We start from the raw sequence: 14,087 nt of genomic DNA, 5'->3' as shown, positions 1-14,087 counted from the left end.
AAAATAACAAAGACTGAAAAGAGGAACCAGGGAGGTAGGGCAGAAAACCAAGACTGTATGTTGTCTAAGAAGCTGAGAGGAGAATGTTTCAAAAAAGAGGATGTGATCCCCTCTGTGTCTGGTTCTGAAAGATCAAGTAAGGATGCACAGAAAAGGGTCCTCAAATTTTATAATTCATGATGGCTCCATTTTTTTCCTTCACTGTCAAGAAACTTAGGGCCTTGGGGCACTTAGGGCCTATTTCTGTGTCTACTTATAAGTGTGAGTAGTCGTTTACTAAGTCCTTCATCAATGCCAAGCCCTTAGCAAGGTCTATTTCCTTGCCACAAAATGAGTAGCACACTCTGAAGCTGAAATGGTTTCCAACCTTCCAGAGATACATGCTACTACTGATGGTCGCACAGGGTCTTATGGTAGGCCAGAAGAAGAGGTACCTAACTCAGCCTTAGAAGCAGAAAGGGATCAGGGTCAGGGAATGCTTCCTGGAAGAGACAAAACTTGAACTGAGTATTAAGATGGTCCCTGTTCTAATCTTGTCTCATTTTGCACTTTTTAAGTGCGAATAAGACTTAAATCCTTTTGAAAGTGTTAGTGACATTTTATCTAAAACAATTTCTCTAGGGGTGCCTAGTGGCACCCTTGACTGAGGGCGGCTCAGTGGGTGAGCGTCTGCCTTTGTCTCAGGTCATGATCCCAGGGTCTGGGGATGGAGTCCCACATCGAGCTCCCTGCATGGAGCCTGCTTCTCCCTCTGCCTGTGTCTCTGCCTCTCTGGGTCTCTCATGAATAAATAAATAAAATCTTTAAAAAACAAAACAATCTCTCTAGCACATTTTAAGTGTTGCTAGTTAGATTATATGTGCACCAAGTACCATGGTTTCTTAGGTTGGTACCAGGGTGTTTGATGCTGGCCTGAATCTTGTTTTCATTAGCCATTTCCTCACCAAAAACTTATTTTAATGCAGGTCAGTCAGTATCATAGCAGTGACTCCCATCGTTTCCTTCAGGAACCTTTCACTTGGCGCCACAGGGGTATGTCTCCTCACCCCAAGCTGTTCCTTCTCAGGGAAGTTAAAAATGAAAAGGAAAGTAGTCACTGAGGAAGAAAAATAGGATCCCAAAGGCGTGAACTGTGTAAGAGTGGACATTGCAGTGGTTTCTACAAATGATGGATATGTAGGGAACATGCCTAGAGGTCATAGGGAAGTGATTTGTTTTGTTTGTGAAACTAAATGTTACCTGACCCTCATTTCCCCCTTAGGCTTCAAAAGTAGAAGGAACTGAAAGAAACTTGTTATCGACCACTCTTGCCATACTGTTTCTCAGTGTAATTTTGAATGTTATTGCTTCTGAAACACAAATGCTTACCTTGTATATCTCAAATAAGAATCACAGCAAGGATGGTTACAGAGGGCCAGAAACCTGGAATATGGCCCGGCCTTCCCGAACCTTCCATCAGATCCCTGCTATAAAGCTTTCTTGTTGAGGTGTTTGGAGGCCCCCGTGATCTCTGTCCAGCCTTCACACACCCTGCCTGAAGACCACGGTATCTGCTCAGCATCTCTTAGATGTAACCGTAGATCTGAGATCATTCTGGGAATGATCAGTTCCCCCAACTTCGGGGAGCTGTAGATTGCTGACTTTGGTCTCCCCTGGTCTGGTCCAAGTGCGCCTCTCCTTAGCTATGACAGCACTGCTGCCAACACGCTCCTCCTCCTGCATTCGATCTTTCTACTTGACATTGACCACACAAGTTTACCTAGTGGCCATGGCACAAGGTCACCAGCTCCATGAGGGCAGGGGCTGTTTCTTATTCCCCTCTATCCTTTTCATCTAGCACCGTCTGAGTACATATCATTCATTCAGTAAAGATTTAGTCAACATAAGAAGAAAAAAAAAGGAAGAAACTTAAGTAGAATTTATCTATTAAAATTTCCTATCCAAAAAAATAAATAAATAAAAATAAAATAAAATAAAATTTCCTATTCACATCCATACAGAGGTTTGTCCACCTGTGGTAGGCAAATCCAAATTTCTCTCCAAGGGCCTGTCACTCACCTGGTTATTCAAGCACTAAACTAGGTACTGCTCTGAAGACATTTTGCCGATGCGATAAGGTTAGTAATCAGGTGACTCTAAATTGGAGCGAGTAGATTAAGCAGGTGGGCTCAGTGCAATCACATGATACCTCAGCAGCGGAAGAGGAGGGCCAAGAAAAGCCAGAGAAATGCATCAGAAGGAGAGGGAACAGATAGGAGAGATACAGCAGAAAGGTAAGCGAGAGATTGCAAGTGTGAGAAGGATTTGGCCTTTACTGGTTCTGAGATGTGGGGGACTATGTGTGAAGAAGGAAGAAAATCCTTTGTTCCTAAATGAGGGTGTTTTTTTTTTTTCTTAATCAGGATGAGTGTTGGCTTTTCTCAAATGTTCTGCGTCAGTTGATATGGTCATGTGGCTTTTCTTCCTAACCTTGTTGATATGGTGGATTACATTGATTTTTCAAAGGTTGAACCAATGTTGCACACCTAGAGTAAAACCAAACTACTTATGGTGATTATAATTTTTTTTGCTAGATTAATTATCGAATATTTTGTTGAGGAATTCGCATGTATGTTTGTTAGGGATATTGGTTTACAATTTTTTTTCCTCCCCACCCCCGTCTTTGGTTCTGTTATCAGGGCAATACTAATCACAGAAAGCTAGTTTGGAAAGTGATTCTTCCTCTGATTTTCTGGAAGAAATTGTGTAAATCTGGAGCAATCCTGCTTTAAATATTTGGTAGGGTTCTTCTGCAAACCATCTGGGCCTGGAAACTTCCTTTGCGGATACTTTTTAGTTGCAAATTCAATTTCTTTAATGGTTATAAGACTATTCCAATTGCCTATTTTATTTTGGTTGAATTTCAGTAGTTTATGGTTTGCAGGGAGTTTGTCCATTTCTTCTCAGTTTCTAACTTATGTGCTTTGGGTTGTTTATAGCCTCCTCTTATCATTTTATCCTTTATATTATCCTTATTTTGGCTGCAGGATCTGTAGTGATACTGCTTCTTCCATTCTTGATATTGCAGTTTTGTGCTTTCCTCTTTTTTGTTGGCCTTTTTAGAGGCTTGTCAATGTTGTTGATTTTTTTTTTTAAATTAACTTTTGTTTCATTGACTGTTCTCTGTTGGCTTTTGGTTTTCAATTTTACTAACCTGTCCTTTTATTCTACTTGCCTAGGGTTGATTCTGTTCTTATTTTCCTAACTTCTTGAGGTAGGAAATTATATTACTAATTTAAATTTCAAAAGGATTTAGTAAAATCAATTACTTGTACTGTAGTCAATTTATAGTACAAATTTACCTGTGTGCACTGCTTTAGCTGCCTCTTATATAAACTGATATATTGTATTTTCATTATCATTATTGAGCCCCATGTGTTATTTCTATGTTCTTTGAGAATTCTTCTTTGACCAGGGGATTATTTGGAAGTGTTATTTACTTTTCAAATCCTTAGAGATATTTCAGTTTCTGCGTGTTGACTTCAGTTGGATTCCACTGTGATTAGAGAACACACTCTGTATGACTTTGGCATTTATTGATTGTCTTTTCTCATTTGTGTTGTGATTTCTTTTTCCCCCGGTTCTCGGTGTGTTGAGTGACTTTTTTTCTTAACCGTATCCTGGCTTTTTTGGATGATATTACAACTGTTCTTCTCTGAGTTCATACGTTGAAACCTAATCCCCAGTGTGATGGCATTCGGAAGTGGTATCCTTTAGGAGGTAATGAGGGCTCTGCCCTTTATAAAAGGGGCCCCAGAGAGATCACTTGCCCCTTCTTGCAGGTGAGAACACAACAAAAAGACTGTCTTCTATGAACCAGGTAAATGGGTCCTCACCAGACACCAGATATGCTGGCACCATGCTCTTGGACTTCCTGGCCTCCAGAACTGTGGGAAATTTCTACCACCTGATCTGTGGTATCCTGTTACAGGAGTCAGACAGACCAAGAAAGATGTTGTATCATTGGATTGTAGATCCTATGTAATGTGTCCTCCTACTAGACAATTTCCCTATTAGGGTGTAGTGCAAGGTCCTGCGGGGTACACGGGCTCAACTTTCCTCTGGGTCTCACTAACACCTCTCCAGCAAAAATGGAGTCCTGACTCCTACCGCCTCATCACCAATTGATAGAGTAGACGTTCCACTTACCCCTTGGCTTTGCTGACTCCTTTCCAGAGAAAATGGGTATCGACTCACAGTGCCTCATTTGGGCCCTGTGGGTGGTGGGTGTAAGCTCAGCTCCACGCTGGGCTTACTGACAGGGATGGGGGAAAGTTGTCAACCCCACCTAGCAACAGCTCTGTATGCCTCAGTGACACTGTTTGGGTGTCGGCACTCAATTCTCTAACTCTGGCACAAGGGTAGGGAGAGGAGCACAGTAGTGCAGTCTTTTACCACCTTCTTGCCAGTTATACCACTTGGTTTCATCTCTGTTGCTGCCAGCTGGGTGTGGATGTTAGGTTCCCCATTGGGCCCCACTGACTCCAGCAGTGAGGGAAATCCTCGTGTCTTCTCCTACCACCTGGTTCAGGCTGGTTTCTCCAAATTGACGGTGGAGGCTCAGCTATTGGCTGGTGCCTGCTGGAACCTGAAGAAGAGTATGGATTTGCTCTGACTCCTGCAGCCTAAGTCTCACCACTGGCAGGTGGGAATTGAGGCTGCACTTACTGAACCTCGCTGACAAGTGGAATACTACCCGTGTCTACTGGGTGGGAGTTGAAAGCTCAACTCCCTGCTGAGCCCCACCTATACTAATGTGGCTAGGCAATCAGACCAGCACTTGCTTTTGCCAAGGCCGGAAGATCCGATTTCTACTTGGTTCCCAAGCACTACTCCACTGGGTGAACCAAAACCCTGCGGGCTGTTTCTGTGGGGCTGGGGCTTGGTGTGCCGGGAATGGCCACATCCCATCAGCTTCCTGCTCAAGCCAGCTGAAACCAGAGAAGGGCTACATTTTTGCCATTGGTCTTTGCCTGGAACCAGATGGACATTTTAAAATTTTCTGTTCTTAAGCCATTCTTTTTCAAGTCCCTTGGCTTGAAGGAACAGGCTCCTTTTTTTTTTTTTTCTTTTTTAAATCTGTGCCTGTAGTTGGATTGGAAGGAATGGGGATACTTCATCTTGGCTAGGACCAGAAGCAAGAAGAAATCTCCAACGTTCTAAAATTGCAATTGAGGGCAGCCCGGGTGGCTCAGTGGTTTAGCACCGCCTTCGGCCCAGTGTGTGATCCTGGAGACCCAGGATCGAGTCCCACATCTGGCTCCCTGCATGGAGCCTGCTTCTCCTTTTGCCTGTGTCTCTGCCTCTCTCTGTCTCTCATGAATAAGTAAATAAAATCTTTTTTTTTTAAAGATTTTTTTTTTAAGATTTATTCATGAGAGACACACAGAGAGAGCGAGAGATGCAGAAACACAGGCAGGGGGAGAAGCAGGCTCCATGCAGGGAGCCTGACACGGGACTCGATCCCAGGTCTCCAGGATCACACCCTGGGCCAAAGGCGGTGCTGAACCGCTTGAGCCACCCGGGCTGCCCAGATTTTTTTTTTTTAAGAGACACAGGCAGAGGGAGAAGCAGGCTCCATGCAGGGAGCCCGATGTGGGACTCCATCCCAGAACTCCAGGATCATGCCCTGGGCCGAAGGCAGGCGCCAAACCGCTGAGCCACCCAGGGATCCCCAATAAAGAAATCTTTAAAAAATAAAATAAAATAAAATTGAGTCATTTAAAGTAAAATGATTGCAATTATGTTTAAGATTTCCTTTTGAGCTTGGCTTATTGATATGTCAATTTGCGGATGGCTTGATTTCTATATCCTATGCCTACAACTGAACATTGCTCCTCCAGCCTTTGAACCTACTTTCCCTGAGCATGGATGTAGTTCCCTCCCACCCTTTGCAAAAAGAAAAAAAAAAAAGGAAGCCAGGTTAGACTTGATTAGCCTATTCTACAGTGGGAGCTTTTTTTTTAAAAAAAAAAAAAAAAAAAAAAAAAAAAGCTAATTCTCTCAGCCTTCTTACAGGGAATTTTTTCTAAGCTTTCAGCAACCACAGAATGAGACCAGTGTGTTTTCCCACCGATATAAACTTCCTTTGATGAATTTAAACTCTGTGTCCATCTAAATGGTGGTTCCTCCTCTTCCTCTACCATTATTATTTTAGCAGGAATTAATTCAAAGAAGTCGCAATGGCAGCCAAGCTGCATCCTAAATGGTAAGACAGCATTTCCATAAGCCTTTTCTTTCTCCAGGTCTTTCCAAATCGTAACCTCACCAGTGGCATCCAAACCCCCAGCCTTCCTTTAGAGCATTCTGACAACGCTAACAAGGCCTTCTTGTTATCAGGAAGCTGAGCTGTAGTTTATTTGATATCCTTTTAGGTAGAGTCTCTGGAGCTTTTGAAGCTAGACCCTAAAAACCTTGACATAAACATTGTGCAGTTCTAGGTGTAAAACATAATTTGGTGTACATATAAATTGTGAAATGGTTACCACAATGTTTAGTTAACATCACCACCCATAGGTAGGTTGTTGGGCTTTTACCCTTGTGATGAGAACTCTGAAAATTTACTCTTGGTGACTTTTGTTGATTGTTTCCTTTGCTGTACCAAAGCTTTTTAGTCACTTGATATGATTTCATTGTTGACAATCTCTAGAGCCATGATTCCTCAGCAGATAAAGTAGATTTACTGGATCGATTGTCCTTTGTGTACAGTGAGCTTATTTTCTTGACTAAAACTTATTACGTGAGCAGACTGTTCTCTTCGCCTAAACCCTGTTCCCCACATGGCTCTCTACATCCCATTTTCTGCCCGCCCTTCCTACCCCTGCTCAAATCCTGCAATTTTTCCCTTGCCCCTTGGAACTCCTAGTCTATAATCAACACTAGCTCCTATACCCTCAACTTCTTGGAAAGATCCCTTCCCCTTTTTGATCTAGCTAAAACCTGGCTGCCCTCGGGGGACACTGCTTTGCCTACAACCCTGTCATGTTGTGGCTGTTTTTATCTCGCCTACCACTACACCTGCAGGTGAAGACCATTTTCCTCCCCTGCTTCCTAACAAATTCCAGCTTTGAATCCAACCTCTTCAGCCTCCGCTACTCAGGACCCCTCCCTCTTCTGTCATCAGCTCCTGAGTCATTCCTTCATATCCCTCCAAGTTCTTATCTTCTGGTTCCCCGTCACTTACTCCAGAACTATTCCTGTTATAATTCTTGATTTTTAATATCCTCGTGGATGATCTCCCAAGAATGAGGCTTCTGTTTCTTAACCTCTTCTCCTCCAAAGGATCTGGTCTTCTACTCTATCTTAGCCCCTCATTCCCGCTATATTATCCTAGACACAGTTATCCAGTAAACTGCAACCACTCCATAAACTCCCTTTCATAAAGCTCAGTTTTTGACCAACAACCTGTCTTTTCAGGTCACCTTCTCTACTACCCACTTTGAACTGTCTTTAGCCCTCATTGGGACCTTTAATCCATTGATCCTGTGAGCTTTTTCTTGTTCTTTGCCCACCTCATGCTCTTTCTTCCCTCATTACTCAGCTTCAACTTGCTTATACTTGTCAACTTGTTTTTTCTTTCCCCTCCCCTCCCTTCATCCATCCAGGAAAAAGCAAAATCCCTGTCTAACTTAGACTACTCTCCACCTACACTCAAGCAGCTGAACATGGCTACCGGAAAACACCACCTAACTGTACTTAATGGGGCTCACTTAAAATTGATAACGCCTGGCCCCAGAGTGAATCTTTAATGTTGCCAGCAAGAACTATTAGCTTCTCATAGTCCACTTTACATCTTCCTACTTCAGTAAGAAAAGAGAAGCAATCCGGAGACCACTTCCACAAGCTCTCACATCATTACTATCGAACCACTTGCATCTGAGACCATATACTTCATCTCCTCTCCTGTTACTGTAGTTGAACCTCTCTACATCATACTTCCCATCCCCCTCACCTACTTGAGGACATAATTCAAGAGACAGAGAGGAACTTCTGGAAGTATCTTTCTCATTACATCTTTCCCATCAGCATAAAACAGGCTATAATGTCTGTCCTGTTTATAAAAATTTCCCTGAGACCTTATAACTTCCTCCAGCTATTCCTATGTTGCTCTTTCCAGCTACTTATAATAAAGCTTGTCAAAGTCACTATTTATAACTTGCTGTCTCCAATTTTTCATCCTCTTACCTCTCCTGAGCTCACTTTACTCAGGTTATCACTTGAAGGTGTTCCTGTTATGAAGACTGATAGTATATATCTCTGCTCATAATTCTCATTATGAAAGTTTTCATACTCATAGAAATGCTCAAAGAATAATATAATGTACATGTGGCCAAACTCATGCTGAACAAATCTTAACATGTGCATTTTTTGCTTTGGATTATTTATTAAAGATTTAATTTATTTATGAGAGAGAGAGAGAGAGAGAGAGAGAGAGAGAGAGGCAGAGACACAGGCAGAGGGAGAAGCAGGCTCCATGCAGGGAGCCCAATGTAGGACTCGATCCTGGTCCAGGATCACACCCTGGGCCGAAGGCAGATGCTCAACTGCTGAACCACCCAGGCATCCCGTGGATTATTTAAAAGGAAAAACAGGTAACCTTTATTACCTTCCCTGATCTCTACGTCCATCCAAATTTAACCACTCTCCTGAAGTTAGTATGTGCCTTCTTATGCACATTCATATGCCTGTATTGAATAGGTATTTATATATAGAACAAATACTCCTATATTTTGATCTGAAATTTATATAAATCTTACTGTATATAATTCTCCATAATACATTTTGGAAAGAACATTCAATTAATGAAATTTGCCTATGATTTTCTTTTCTTACATTAGCCTTCTCTGATTTTGTATGGAGGTTGAATAGGTTTTATGAGTCAGGCAGCTAATCTTTATAATCTCTACTCTCAAACTCTCTCCTATACAAATTATCTACCTGTCCTTAGAATGTTTATTAAAAATAGTGCTTTATTGTAGACAGATTTTTGAATCCTAATTAAAACTTAAAATTATTATAGCTCTCATATGGCTTTCTATTTTTCTGAGTCATGGTTGGTAATTCATCTTTTTAGAAAACCGCTCATTCTCTTGCCACTCTTCCTTAGATGTCTCCTTGTTAGGAGGACAGACAATCATCAGAGCTACTTCTAAGAACCCTTTATCCAAGCTACTTTCTTTTTAATTTCCATTTGCTTCCTATGTTCTCAGCACTGAAAGGTGTTTTTAGTTTTGTTTTTACATTTGATCAAAAAAATAGTGTTTGTTTATTGTAAATCTATATTTTCTAAGATTTTATAGAAACTTACTTGAGTTAAAAAAAAGTTCTATTTTGTTCATCACTGGCTAATAGAGAAGTTTCCTATCAGACTTAATATGACTAGTTTCTGGTTTAATAGCAAATGATATTTGTGTTTAAGTTAACCTCTGATACATACAGAAATATGTATGTGGGTAAGGGAATAGTACTTAGATAATTAAAATAAAATGATGTACGTGTATATATAATAGCAGAAAATTTTAGTATCACTACAGTAGCACTATCAATTTGTGCAATACAGATTAAAATCAAGTTATGTTTTTTCCAGTTCCAGAGTAAAAAGATATTAGGTAAACATAGTTAAACAACCAGAATTATTTATTGTAATGTACATTCATACTGTGCTTTCAAAAAGCAATTTATACTTACTAAAACATTTGTTCCAGAAATGTACCTTCTATAATATGAGAGTAATTGAGAAGATGGACTAAACAGCTCTATGATATTGATACAAAAAAATCCAAATAAAAATTAATGTAAAACAATATTAAGCTTTATTTATTTTTTAAATATTTTACTTATTTACTTGACAGAGATTAAATAAATTATTAAATTAATATTTAATTATCTAAATATTCCCTTACCCACATACATATTTCTGTATGTATCAGAGGTTAACTTAAATACAAATATCATTTGCTATTAAACCAGACACTAGTCATGTTAGGTCTGATAGGAAACTTCTCTATTAGCCAGTGATGAACAAAATAGAACTTTTTTTTTAACTCAAATAAGTTTCTATAAAATCTTAGAAAATATAGATTTACAATAAAGCAAGGGGAGCAATAGGCAAAGGAGTGGGAGAAGCAGGCTACTCCCTGAGCAGCGAGCCTGATGCAGGGCTCAATCCCAGGACCCCTGGGATCATGACCCGAGCCAAAAGCAGACACTTAACTGACTGAGCCACCCAGGTACCCCAAACAATATTAAATTTTAAAAAAATCCATTCACTCCAGAATGATAGAGAACTGTCAAATTAGTCATTTTAAGGTTATATATAGAAAATAGAAAGTGCTCATGAAATGTTATAAACATCTTTTTACACTCTTATATATGTCAAATGTACTATATATATTTTACATGGTTATAACACCTATAGCATAGAGGTGAAACTAGATATGAGCCCAAAGAAAAATCCTACTGGAGAGGAGGGATTATGAGTACTTTGATGAGGGACTGCCAGTTTGATATTAAGGATTGCCTTAAGATTTGGACTATTAGCCAACCAAGAAGTTAGTTTTTTTTTTTTTAATGCAGTCTTTCTTGAGCCTTTAAGAGGTTTAACATCAGGTAAAAACTGTTTCTTTTTTTTTCTTTTTTTTAAAAAGATTTTATTTATTTATTCATAGAGACAGAGAGAGAGGCAGAGACACAGGCAGAGGGAGAAGCAAGCATCATACAGAGAGCCTGACGTGGGACTCGATCCAGCGTCTCCAGGATCACGCCCTGGGCTGCAGGCGGCGCTAAACCGCTACGCCACCGGGGCTGCCCTAAAAACTGTTTCTATTTTTAAATAATTTTAAACTTAGAGGAAAGCCTTTCTCTGTACTGTCTTTGCTCACAACAATCTCTGTTTTTGAGCAGTAGTTACTGTTGCTTTGTAATACATTATAATCTCCAATAGGACTGATATCCCTAATCCCTCCCCCTTTTCAGAATTTTCCTGGATGACCTCTAATGTTTATTTTCCACATAAATTTTACTCTCATTTTGTCAAGTTCCCAAATTGTTTAAATTTCAAGCGCTATTGCATAAAATTTATAGCTTAATTTGGAAGGCTTGGCACTATAATTATATTGTATTTCCCTATCCAAAAGCAAAATGCTTCTCTATCTACTCTTGTCTCCTTTCAAGTCCCTTACCTGAGTTTTATAGCTTTTCTTCATACAGCAACTATGCATTTTATATTGAGTTTATTTCTGTTTCACATTTTGTGGCTGTTGGAAATTGGAAATTTCTTTTTGAAAGCTGGTTATCTTTGGAAAAGCTATTAATTTCTGTGTATTGGTTAAAGAGCCAGTCACCTCAAACACTTTAGTTTTAGTCGTTTTCGGTTTCTTAGATTTGCTGAAAGACCAATCTTATCTGCAAGTGATTTTAACTTATTTCTAATATTCATTTTTCAAACCTCAATTTTAATTAGTCGTTGATCCCTTGATCTTAGTAAAATCCTGTTGATCACTAAAATCACTGAATTGTAGAACACATGTTGTTATGGATGTCACCACAAAGTGGCCATTAATTAAGCAGGCCATATGGTGTGCTATAGTAGGCCAGGCAGGCCTGAGTTTATGGCCAGGGATTTCTGAAACTCTATATTGCATACAAACTCTAAAATGAATCTTATGCAATTGCTCAACAGAGATGAAAGGTACACTGAACATAGCAATTTACCACTTGGGAATCCTCATTTTCAACTTGGTAAAAACAAATTTAGCGAAATATTTAGTTTAAGAATGTACAGTGAAACTTGGATAGGACACCAAACATACATGTGACAAAAGCAAAAATAGACTAATGTGTCTACATCAAACTTAAACACTTCTGCTCAGCATAGGAAAAAAATCTAGAATGAAAAGGCAACTTACAGAATGGGAGAAAATATTTGCAAAACATATATCTGATAAGGGGTTAACATCCGGAATATATAAAGATCTCTCACATCTCAGTAACAAATCAAATAACCTTATTTTTAAAAAATTGGGCAAAGGGCTTGAATAGAGATTTTCTCAAAGGATATACTAATGGATAGCAAGCACATGAAAATATGTTCAGTATCACTAGTCATCAGGGAAATAGAAATCAAAATTACCTCACACTGTATTTAAAAAAAATATTGGTGAGGATGTGGGGAAATTGGAACCCTGTTGCAAAATGGTATCACTATGTAAAACAGTATGGAGGTTCTTCAAATTAAAAACAGAACCATCATATTATCCAGCAGTCCCACTTTTTATCCAGAAAAGTCAAAATCAGAATCTTAGATATTAGCCCTCCTATATTCATTGCAATACTATTCACAGTAGCCAAGATGTGAAACAACCTAAGTGTCCATTGAGGGATGGATGAAGAGAATGTATATGCAAACATCAGGATATCACTCAGCCATAACAGAGAAGTCTTGTTACATGCCCTGACAGAGATAAACCTTCAGAACATTCTGGTAAGTGAAGTAAGCCAATTGCAAAAGTACAAACCCCATATGAATCTACTTATATGAGGTATATAAAGCAGTCGAACCTATAGAAATAAGTAGAATAGTGCCTGCTGTGGGGGGAGGTAGAAATTCAGAATTGTTCAATGGACAGTTTTAGTAATGTAAGATAAAGTTCTCAAGTTCTGCTGTGCAATAATGTGCATATAGTTAAGAATTGTGTAATGTATGCTTAAAATTAAGATAAATTAATACTTTTTTGCCATAATTAAACAAATGCAGTGAAAGAAGCCATTTTTTATGGAGGAATAGAAGCTTTCCCCCATAATGCTCAACCAAAAAAGCAGACTTTTTTTTTTTGCTTGCTTAACCAATGGCCAAATAAATAATTAGAGCCCCTAAGGAAGAGAGCTAGGCAACTGCACTGGTAAGAAGAAAATAAACATGAGTTATAAACATTTTCCTTTACTATGATGGGAGAAAAAAATTTAAGGATCCTTAAACACAGTGAACCACCTCCTCTGAAAATAATCTCTTGGCTAAAGCTATGTCACACCCCAGATTTTTCTTCATCGACCCTTCATTTGTCTCTTCTGCTGATTTTTATTTTCCTGTTCTCATTGTAGAAGTGCCCCATGGCTAGATTTTTTTTTGTATATTTTTTTATTGGAGTTCGATTTGTCAACATACAGTGTAACACCCAGTGCTTATCCCATCAAGTGCCCCCCCTCAGTGACCCTGGCTAGATCTTGAGCCCTCCTCATACTTTAAGATCACTTAAGGATAGAGGGAATATATCCATCTCCCTTACTTCAGATACTATCTATATGCTAATGATGCCCAAAGTTATCTCTGATCTTTATCTCTTCACTGGGTTTCAGATTCAAATACAAATGGCTTCTGAAATCATCTATTATTCCTCAATCTCCCTCATTTTCACTTTTAGTCCATCAGCAAATCATGTTTATCTCCCAAACTCATTCTCTGTTAACTTTTCTATCTCCTTGTTGTTGCCTCACTAATTCAAGATGTAATAACCTCACACCTAGACTGGTCAATATGCCCAAGCCTATGGTATACCATCATTAACTATTTTAATATTCCTTCCAATCATTATTCTCTACCATGTAAATCTATTTTCTTCATAGTAATTTCTCTTTCTGACTGGGTTATAAGTCTTTTGTGGACATAATCACATATCTATCTTGCTCAGTGTTATAACCTCAACATTGTGCCTAGATCATACTAGGTCTTGACTAAACATTTGTTGTTTAAAATGATAAATATTTGAGCACTTAAAATATTGTTAACCCTAGGTGATACTTCATGTATGAGCTTACATAATCTTCATAATGCTATGAAGTTCTTTTTCTTACCGTTTTTACAAATGAATGAGCTGAAATTGATGACCTGTCCAAAGCCATACAACTATAAAAAATGTGATTTTGGCATTGGGACTTACTTCTGTCTGGTGACAAAGTACTTTGTTTATAATGTATCAGACTGGCATAGGATAAAACATTTGAAGTCAGGCACTAAGATTTTGGTTTGGCATTTACCATTATCATGGCTTTGA

Source organism: Canis lupus, chromosome X (genome assembly GCF_048164855.1).
Source record: "Canis lupus baileyi chromosome X, mCanLup2.hap1, whole genome shotgun sequence".
Taxonomy (NCBI): Eukaryota; Metazoa; Chordata; class Mammalia; order Carnivora; family Canidae; genus Canis; species Canis lupus.
Note: the sequence above shows the minus strand (reverse complement) of the source record.